The 11,092-nt window shown below is 33.3% G+C and overlaps 1 long non-coding RNA gene across 1 annotated transcript in view; it reads right to left on the bottom strand.

Annotated features, from left to right (window-relative positions):
* Positions 1-11,092, bottom strand: part of LOC141485137 (uncharacterized) — a 109,647-nt gene that overhangs the window by 41,323 nt on the left and 57,232 nt on the right. The window lies entirely within an intron of this gene.

Raw genomic sequence — 11,092 nt, forward strand, 5'->3', positions numbered from 1 at the left:
GAAGGAACTCCTAGGCGTCTTGATGCGCATGACCCATGAATCGAGGAGCAAAACTCCGAATCTGACTTTTTGAGGAGACTGTGTTCACTGCTCTATCAGATGAATCTTTTGACCACAATTCCTTGATAACTTCTGCGAAAGCTTTGATTAAAGTACCCTCCGTACTAGAAATATTAGTGTTGATATATTTCATATACTTATCTTTTTTCAAATATTCTCGTAACCATCTCGTATTTGATTAACATTGGATTACACTGTTCATGAAACAGGTGATGCCAATATTTTTCAACCCATCAAGCCCAATGGTTTTGGCTGAGGAATGTATCACTTATCTAATTGTGTTGTAGCTGTTGATGATACGTTCGCCACTGCTATTTTCTTTCGATGCGGATGCGATGATTCTTCCCATCATTGGACCAACGGAATAAGGAATTTGAAGTTAAACTGCTTGAAAGTGAATCAGATAGATTCATGGTAGTTTTCTCGAATTCGTGAGAGAAGATAATTCTAGAACGTATTCATTTTCCTCTGCATTTTCTGAGAAAATCGGGAAATGATCAATCTGCTTACTCCATTTTGCGTTGTTCATAGAAAATTTTCATTTGATTTGTGGTTTAATGAATATTTCATCTAATTTTTGAGTTGACAAAATAGTACCCAGTGTCGATGTGGCATTACTCCTTTGAATGGATATACTGATGTTTTAAATTGGCTTGGTTGTCATTGGTAGAATTCATCATTCTTCTACCAATTTCTTTCAACAATTCAGAAGCATGAGAATCAAAAACACCAAAGGTATCAATTGCAATGTGAAAGAAACAATAGGAACTTAGTGAAGTGGGGTATTTCCAAAATTTTGATTTTTCTGCCATCATAGCATCTGCACCACTGAAATTAGACGTAGCGACAAAGTGTGAAACTGCAACTGTATCTACGCAGATGAAGTCCCAAACCAGAGGTTTCCCAAATTTCTAAGGAATTAGACTCATCCCGTCTGGACGTTTTCCATCATCTCGACTAACAAGGGGTTCAAGAACTGAAGGAATCTCTGCGGTGGCTAGAGTTTTTTTTTATAAGATCATCATGAAATGATGTCTTGAAAATCTGCCAGAACTAAATTTACAACTTATGCCTTCTTCTACAGTGGATCCACATCTGCGTTTATGTGGCTTACATGAAATTTTGAAAGTCATTTTACTTTCCTGTTTATGTTCATAACGCATTGACTAAAAATTCACAAATGGACCATATTTGACGAGTACAGTGGAATAATGAAAAGATGGTGATATGTGATTTTTCAATTAACAAAATATTTCACAAAATTTGCTTGTGTTCACATATCAGAACTTTTTCTCGAATATATTTGGAAATTTGTAAAGTTGTAATAGTAACAATATCTATTGAATACTTCTCGAGTTCCCAAATTGGCGAATCACTGGCAATATAAATTTTAATTGAAAACCCAAATACCTGGAGCAGAAAAGTATTTCACTTGCCGACATAAGTATTTTATCTTCAAATGCACCATTTGTTGAAGTCACAAACTCACTGTCTTTTTCGAATTCACTGAAAATGAGATTTTGTAGTCTAGAACTCAACATCTTCAGATCAAATTTCAGATTATTCTCAATATACCACTAATGTCATACTTACTAACCTCCTCAAACGAATCATACATGAAATCTGCGAAGTCAGTTCACATATCTATAGATTGTGGATGGAACATTATTGGTTTCTAAATCCAATTGTTTATTCTGGACACTTCTCAATATATTTTTACACGCTTTATATTAGCTTCACCTGTATGTATGCATGTATATTTGTTTGTATGTATGTTTGTTTGTATGTATGTTTGTTTGTAACTCTCAAGCTCGGGATCTGTGTTGACAGAATTATCGGCATTATTGCTTAATCAATTCGCGGGCAGATGGCGATGTACGTAACTATCAATTATTGCTTGATCTGTTTGCGGGCAGATGGCGCTGTACGTAACTATCAATAATTGCTTGAGCTATTCACGGGCAGATGCCGCTATACGTAACCTCCTTGATAGGTTGTTCAAAAGAAAATCAAAATAAAAAACATATTTTAATAATGATAAGTGTTAGCGAAATTCTGTACTACAGATGAAATATTTAAATATTTACCATTACCCGTGATTCACTACGAAAAAAGTTTTGAACGAAACGGAAGATACATTTTAAAATCAGAATATGAATTTCAACAATGAAAACTTTATCGTAAATTGTACACTTAAAAAATTCAGTTACTCAAATATTTCAAAAAATCGAAAAATTAGAATTGAGGTGCTTGACATACATATCAAATCATAAGATTGATTTGAAAAATAAAATTATTCACTGAAAACATATTTTCAGTCCATTAATATTTGGAATGAAACTTCAAATCAAAACATCAAGAATGAATTGTTTTTTGAAATTATTACTGCAAATTTTCTCTTTACTTCGAAACAAATTTTACAACTCTCCGCCCTCTGTTGGAGACTTACTGCATCTCAGTATTACTATAGAATTTGAGACCTCAAACTTCATTATGTTGTTTGAGAGGAATTTTACATTCATGCGCCGTCTGTTGAAGATTTACAATACTAGTGACTAGAACTTAAAAAAAAATATTTTTGAAAATAAATCGAACTAAAAAGTGAAAAATAAATATAGTTCAAAAAACTAACAAACACGCTTCTAAAGAACATCGAACTAAAAAGTTAAAAATATTTTTTTAAATGAGTATAAAACAATAAAAGAACGAACAATACTAGTATTATTGTGAAAAAAGCGTGGGCGCTTTGTGCCATATTTTTGTATATCAGGCGCCCATTGCTTTCTTCACAATAATACTAGTATTTTTCGTTCGTCATTGTTTTAAGCTTATTTGAAAAATTATTTTTAACTTTTTAGTTCGATGTTCTTTGAAGGCGTGTTTTTTAGTTTTTTATAACTATATTTATATTTCATTATTTTCACAAAAACAACAACGGTAGTCAGCAGTGAACTTTTCAGTTAATCCTGAAAACCTTTCTGTTCTGAAGCTCCAAATTATCTCCAAACTAATCGATAAGAAAAATAGTTATTTATCAATGTTGATTATAATGCCATGTGTTGAAAGTTATTTGAGTTCAGTAATGATGTCTGAATACTGCATGATTTTCAAATTTTTCTTCATCTTTGGAATGGAATAGGGCAAAAATAAATATATTTTCCAAGGAAGATGCCTTATGTAAAGGAATAAATGCTACAGATACGTACTTTCCATCGAGTTTATTATTTTGCCTGGAATGAAAACTGAGTGAATTTCTTGTTTCAAGATCATCTAAATATGAGAGAAAATTCTATTTGGTTATCTGTAATTTTTAATTTCCATCCTACCACAACTGACTTTGTAGAAAATTACTATTGGAAACAATTCATTATAAAAAATCTTCAACATTTGGAAAATCCTATTCTTCTCAAAAATCAATTGGAAAATATCCTCCAAAAGAAATTCATCACCAATTACTTTTTGTACTCATAGAAACAACATGTTTCACAAAGTAATAAAAGGTTTTCATTCAGTGTTTGCGTGTAGTAATTACTCATATAATTTGTTCCAGTAACCACCAAGAAAACTCGGGGCTGTTTTTTCACACTCGTTTGTTGCTTGAGATCCGAGATTCCGGCGGTAGCCACCTCAGACCTATGTTTTACAGTGCAGTCCAAGACGATCTTCTCGTTGTATCCAATTATTTCAATTCATTCCTGTTTTGTGCATTTACTTGTTTCAATGCTATTAGTGGTTTTCACCACACGTTTATATTTTTGTGCTTGTATGATTTTTATGCATGTACGCTTTTAGGATATCAAGTGTAGGATACCAAGCTACTACACGACGTTTCGATTGTGAATATCCACAATCCCCCCTCTCCTCTCCTCTCCTCTCCTCTCCTCTCCTCTCCTCTCCTCTCCTCTCCTCTCCTCTCCTCTCCTCTCCTCTCCTCTCCTCTCCTCTCCTCTCCTCTCCTCTCCTCTCCTCTCCTCTCCTCTCCTCTCCTCTCCTCTCCTCTCCTCTCCTCTCCTCTCCTCTCCTCTCCTCTCCTCTCCTCTCCTCTCCTCTCCTCTCCTCTCCTCTCCTCTCCTCTCCTCTCCTCTCCTCTCCTCTGTAGAACTGAAACTAACACAATTCCGTCTCATAGGAAAGTAAACAATTTAAATATTTTTTGGTCGACATATACAATTACGTCTAAAAGAGTGTTGCGTGATGACCGAAAAGATAGCTGTAATAATTATTTTTCACAATTCTCTGTTCGATTCTCATTTGTTTTGGAATAAGTTGTGTACGAACCGAACTACTTGGTATAGTTTCAATAAAGTTCCTCAGGTCAATATCTCTTTTATTGTTATGATTGTTTGTAGGTGGATTAAAAAAAACACAATGTTACGTCAAGTAAATTGAAGTAGTTGATTGATGCGACATCATACAAAGAGAGTCTAAATGATTTGAAAAAATTCCATAGAAAAATACAAACCTAAGATTATTATTTACAAAGGAACATTACTAGCATATCGTTCTGAATCATTATTGACACATTAGCAATGTTATCATAGATTTTTGTGACAATAAATAATAATTCGAATAAATCTAATAATAGATTTGTGAGTACTATGACGAAGCTATTTCTCTGCAATTTCGACTGAAATCAATAAACACCAAAATTTTCACATACTCACAATGAGAAAACTTTTTCCGAAACGATTGTTAATACTTATAACGTTTTTTCTGAAAATATATAGTGGTATTCACAGAAAAAAAAATTCGTTAAATCTATTGAATGCCGCACATATGCTTTCGTTTCGATTGAATTGAAACAAACAATTCCGTATTCTTTGTTGACTAATATTATTTCACAAAGAATATTTGTAAAAGGGTTTTTAGGTATCTTTCTTTTTTTATGTTCACAAACAGTTGGACGTGATGTAATCTTATAATGTAAAGATCAGTTATCATGCCAATATTTGTCTAGAAGTTTCAACAGAAAATGAAATAATAAATGGGAAAAAAGTTTTTGATTTTGTACTTCTCCATCTTGATTCAAAAAAATGTGGAAATCTTCCAAAGAAAGAAAGAAAACAATCAATTTAATAAAAGTAACTCTATACTGTGTATATAAATAAATGTAAATAAAAGCTCTCTTGAAACAGTTATTTCCATATGAACATTGAATTACATGAAAGAAAAATACTTTTACATGAACATTGAATTATACGAAAAACACTTTTCTCTACTCAGCTTGTATTCCAAATATTCGTTGTGAAATTGAAATAGATATCATTCACAGGATTCCTACACAATGTACTGAATGAAATAGTAAAATTTCATTACATGAAACACTATCGTCCTCACCGGTAGACATCCGATGTTTAACCGTAAATCATTTTCCTTATCAGCTCTTCAGTACCAACTTTGGATAACACTATAAAAAAATCATTCATTTCATTGATGAAATTACGACTTTATGTCACGTAAAGGAGCTCAAGTATAAAATAACGTCGTACCAACATCTTCAAGTTTATAGTGTGAGATTATATAGGCATTTTAGTAAAACCATTATGTAATTCGAAAATAAAGATTTATTCAATTTTGCGAAAAACAGTAGAAATCTGTCTGGTTTAAATTTTGTAGACTTGGCTACAAAATCAAGTTGTAGACCAATTACTATATCATATAACTTCAATTGAGAACACAATTTGACTCAACAAACATGGCTTCATGATCAGATTAATTGAAAGTAATCCCGGGTGATTCTCTACGGTGGCTCACCTCTATAACTTTTTCATTATTGGAGATAGAAACACGAAATTTGTGTGTTATATATAATAGTTTAATTAACATTTTTGACATATTTACTTGCTTTGCCGTACTTTCGGTTTGACCGGAAATGACTCCAACTTTCGGTTTTTAAATGGGACATCCTATATATTTTTACTTATTTCGATCAAGAATGACATTCTAATTCTAACAATACTTCATTGTCAATATTTGATACATAAAATCATTTTTATTCCAATAAAAATAATACATTTATGTAAAAATATGACAACTCACGAATGTACCTGGCAGGCCACTGAATAAGTTCATAAGGGCCAATCCACTTTTCAGGAAAGTTGTCATTCAGATGTTCTCTCACGACTTGAGAATTAGGAAGTGGCACTATATCTTGTTGAAAATAGATATTAACTTGGTTAGCCAGTGGCATATCTTCAATGAAATCATTAATTTGATTTCTAGGGAACTGTAGATATCTTTCCGCAGACAGTTGTTCGTCGAAAATTATTGGCGTCAAAACTTTTCCTCCGATAGTACCCATCCAGCAATTGAAACCAAATAGCTCTTGAAAATTTCCTTCTTGCATCAGATGTAAATTTGTTTGAGACCAGTACCTTTTATTATTTCTATTGAACATACCCAAGTTAGTGAATCGGATTTCATCTGAATAAATAATTTTGAATGGAAAACGTATATCTTCTCTGTATTCAGTCAAAAACCAGTTGCAATAAGTCAATCTTCGGTTGTGATCGTTATCGTAAAATGTTGGTGTAGTTGGTACTTGAATGATCCATAATTATATTTGTGAAGAATTCTCCAAACGGACGAATAACTTATCACACTCAGAAACAATTTGGCGAATTGACGCCGTACAATTCACTTTAACATAGGCCAACACGTCCATTTCTTTTTCTTCGCTGACGATGAAGTTATTGGCATTCCGCATTTTCCTTTCCAGTTTTGGAAAATAATGCCGAATGGGATGGCGACGATTAGGGAACCTCTGAGCATAAATTCGACAAACATGTCAATTTTCCCCTTTCTAGTATAATTTGCCATATCTTATTTTAAACTACACAACAAATTAAATTTTAAAAGTGACAGCATATTCATTAGCCTATTTGTTTAGGTAGTCCTAGCAACAGCTCCAATTGTTTGTCAGGGATAACTAGAATAACAGGACTTAGTGCATATGTATACCGAATACGTATTATTTATTTGTTATTAGGTATGATCGTTTCTTGCAATTATTCAGAAAAATAGAGAAAATAAAGTGAAAGTGTGTGGCATCAATTATCAAATGATCTTTTACAAAAATCCGACGAGCCAACATCTTTCCATCATAATTGCGACTGTGAAATAATTCTTGAAATGGCTGTGAAGTCATAAGCCTCAAAGTTGTAATATTCCCATGTTACATGATCAAGAATGAAGCGATTTACACAATCCATGGCATTCTAGATCAAAAAATGAAAATTGGAATAAAAATGATTTTATTTGTCAAATATTGACAAGTGAAGTATTATTGGATTTAGAATGTCATTCTCGATCGAAATAAGTAAAAATATATGGGATGTCCCATTTAAAAATCGAAAGTTTGGGTCATTTCCGGCCAAACCGGTAGTATGGCAAAGCAAGTAAATATGTAAAAAAAATAACTTGAACTATAATACACAACCTTCAAATTTCTTTTACAATCTCCAATAATAAAGAAGTTATAGGGGTGAGACACTTCAGAGAATCACCCGGTATAGTATGCGTAACACGAATAATTTCTGGTTGTCTCAACAATCGTGAACAGGTAGATATTAGGTATACGAGTATATATGGACTTTCCAGAAACATTCGATAAAATTGATAATTATTTACCGTTAGCTAAACTCAAAGCTATTGGATTATCACTGATACTTCAGATATACTCATGATACGAGTATCATTTCACTTAATATAGAATACAGTATGGAGGCCATCCTCTCAATCAATATCTAGGCTACCTCAGATGTCCTACGAGGATCCAAACTTTTGTTCTTCATAGTAATGAATGATCTATCTCTTGTACTACATTCTGAACATCTTTTTAATACCGTTTTACAAAAACTGCGACACGCGTTGCGCTATACTCGGCTATACAATAGTTTTCTCAAGCGTAATAAGCGCGAATAAGCAATTATTTCTCGAGGATAAAAAATGGTTATTGTTTCAACTATGTAGTGATTCCACTATCTAAAAGTATTTTTCAGAGAGAACGGAGTTTCATCAAACAAATTGGTAAAATCATATAAAGGAACAATTCGTTCAGGCGAGTCTCAACTCCCTACACTGTAGGTTAATGGACTTCTATAAGAAAACAACTACTCCTCTGACTAATACTATGAAGCGCGTTAGATGATGGATGAGATATACCCGACAGGTGTCAGTGCAAGATTCTTCACTGAAGTAATACCTTCGTGGTTTTAACCAGTGGAGTAGTTGTTTTCTGATATGTATCAGTCCATTAACCTACAGTGTAAGGAGTTGAGACGGGCCTGAACGAATTGTTCCTTTAGATGATTTGATTTATAGCCAGTCTTCAAGTATGCCCACTGACTCGTATATGCAAATTTCGCATATGCGGTTGATTACCTCGTTCACAGGCAGATGGGGCGATCACAAACTCGTTGTTTGTTGTCCGCTTCAGCTTTGTTTGAGGAATGATACTCTGAAGGAATTCGATTTTCAATTATCGGAAATCATCGAATTTATGTTGACGATAGACACTACCTTGCACTGACGAGTGGCCAAACAGCCCGAAACCGATCTGCAAGTGTGTTCCAATAATTGAAAATTGATTTCGGCAGTTGTATCGCCAACAGCATATGCAGGAATAACTTCAGTTGAAAATCCTTTACTGACACCTGTCAGATATAATCTCACGCCCTTCGTGGTATTAGCCAGGGAAGTAGTTGTTTTCTGATAGGTGTCAGTTCATTAACCTACAGTGTAGGGAGCTGATACTGGCCTGAACGAATTGTTCCTTTAGATGATTTGATTTATAGCCAGTCTTCAAGTATGCCCACTGACTATATGTGAAACGTTTTCTTTCCTTATACGAGGAAATGGGCAAAATTCGGATAATTTAGGCCAATTTGACAAATCAGTGTTGTCGGCTAGTTCAGGAATATAAAGTTGACTTGAGATTCTTGCCCAAAACTTAATATTGGTGAAACTGGAAAAATCCTTTCTCAAAAAATAAAACTGTCTTAAAGTTGTTTCTTGAATGAGACGATCAATTCCCCATTTGAAAATCATCTTTAAGCATAAGTTGAATTACTACTATGACGTGTTACACTTGGACAATAAATCTGAAGCAAACTTTGAGAATGCTTGTGAATTAATTGATTTGAAATTTTGAACAATACACTCAATGACTAGATAGAATTGAATAATTCTCCTTTGGTAAATTTGTTTTCTGATCTTTAAATTCCTAATTGGTTCGTTCTCAATGTTTGAAATTAGTTTAGAATATTTTATCACTTCATCACATGTCTAGTTAACATTATAGCGGTACGGAGAGACAGTGATGAAAAGGTAATTTTCATATATGAACGCGCCCCTTTAGTCCGGTCAAAGGTAAGAGTGAAGGTACATAAATTTACAACAAGCTGCAAATGCGTGTAATCATTCAAAACATAGTTAAAAATAAGATTTTAAAATTTCGAATGAATGCGATGCCTGGAAAAAAATTTATTCGAGGTCAAAGGTCAAAAATCTCAAAAAAAATTGGTTTTTCGCGATTTTCAGGAAAACGGCAAGTTTTATCATAAAATGAGCTCAGATAAAAAATTTAAATCATAAAATTTTCAACAAAACATGTATCAATACTTTTTTTTCTTAGAGCCACTGTTTCTGAGATACGACGAGTCAAAAAGTTGTAATCGTCATTATATGCATAAGTATGCCACGTATATACATCTCTGAAGTTGTAATTCAAGAAAAAATATTTTCCTATTGGTATACATAAGTATAAATATAAGAATATCAGGTAGAATGAAAGAATGATGAAAGCTATGAAGACCGATGGAGGTATTGCTCGAGGGAGAAGTACGAAAGAGAGTGTTATAAGTAAATGGGTTTATAGTATGCATGCATTGAATACAGTGTGTGAAAAATTAGAAGATCTCGCTAATGTTAGGATGGATACGACCGAGCAGCATGTTGATGCGAGTGACTCAAGAGTAAAAAAAGATGCTAAAGACTTCCGAAAACTTTTAGAGTGGTTCTCAATACATGACCCTCATAGGTGGCGTGGAAACGTGTGCATATAATGACGATTACAACTTTTACAACTTTTTGACTCGTCGTATCTCAGAAACGGTGGCTCTAAGAAAAAACAGTATTGATACATTTTTTGTAGAGAATTTTATGATCTGCAATTTTTATCTGGAGTTATTTCGTGATGAAACTTACCGTTTTCCTGAAAATCGCGAAAAACCAATTTTTTTTGAGATTTTTGACCTTTGACCTAGAATAATTTTTTTTTCAGGCATCGCAATCATTTGGAATTTCAAAATATTATTTTTAATTATGTTTTGAACAATTACACGCGTTTGCAGCTGTTGTAAATTTATGTTCCTTCCAATGTCTAGATTGACCGGATTACTTTTATCCGCAGGAGGGGGGGACGCCAGTTGGAATATTTAAAATTCATTCTTTATTGCACATCTACAATAGGAAACGAACCTACATACAAAATTTCAGCCTACAAAAATAAAGGGGTACGGAGAAACAGTGATGAAAAGGTAATTTTCATATGTAAACGCTCCCCTTTTACCCTCTCGGGGGGCGACTCAAATGAATTATTCGAAAATAACTTTTTAGTGCGAATCTAAGTCCTAAGAAGTACCTATATAGTAAATTTCAGCTTCCTAGGACTTACCAGTACGAAAAAAAAAGATGAATAAGTGTTAAGTGACTTTTACTTTTGCATAAGATTATTTAAAATCAATAATAATATTCATCTTCAAGTATTCATTTATTTTTTCATTGTAATACTTTGAAAATTAAATATTATCTTTTCAGCAGTTTCAAGTCATCAGCATAAATACAGATTCTCTTGGATGAAAAAAAAATTCATCAGGTCAAAGAAATTGATCCTAAATGGAACACAATTATGTCATTCAAGTAGCGAAACGCCCCTACTCCGCACGGGTGCCATGATAATACATATAATTGAATTGAAACTGACAGAATATGACAGAGCTATAAAATTCCACTTATATGGGAATGTACCTTC

This window comes from Leptinotarsa decemlineata, unplaced genomic scaffold, assembly GCF_025532065.1.
Source record: "Leptinotarsa decemlineata unplaced genomic scaffold, Ldec_3_MD MMD2_tig00026307_RagTag_RagTag, whole genome shotgun sequence".
In the NCBI taxonomy this organism is placed as follows: domain Eukaryota; kingdom Metazoa; phylum Arthropoda; class Insecta; order Coleoptera; family Chrysomelidae; genus Leptinotarsa; species Leptinotarsa decemlineata.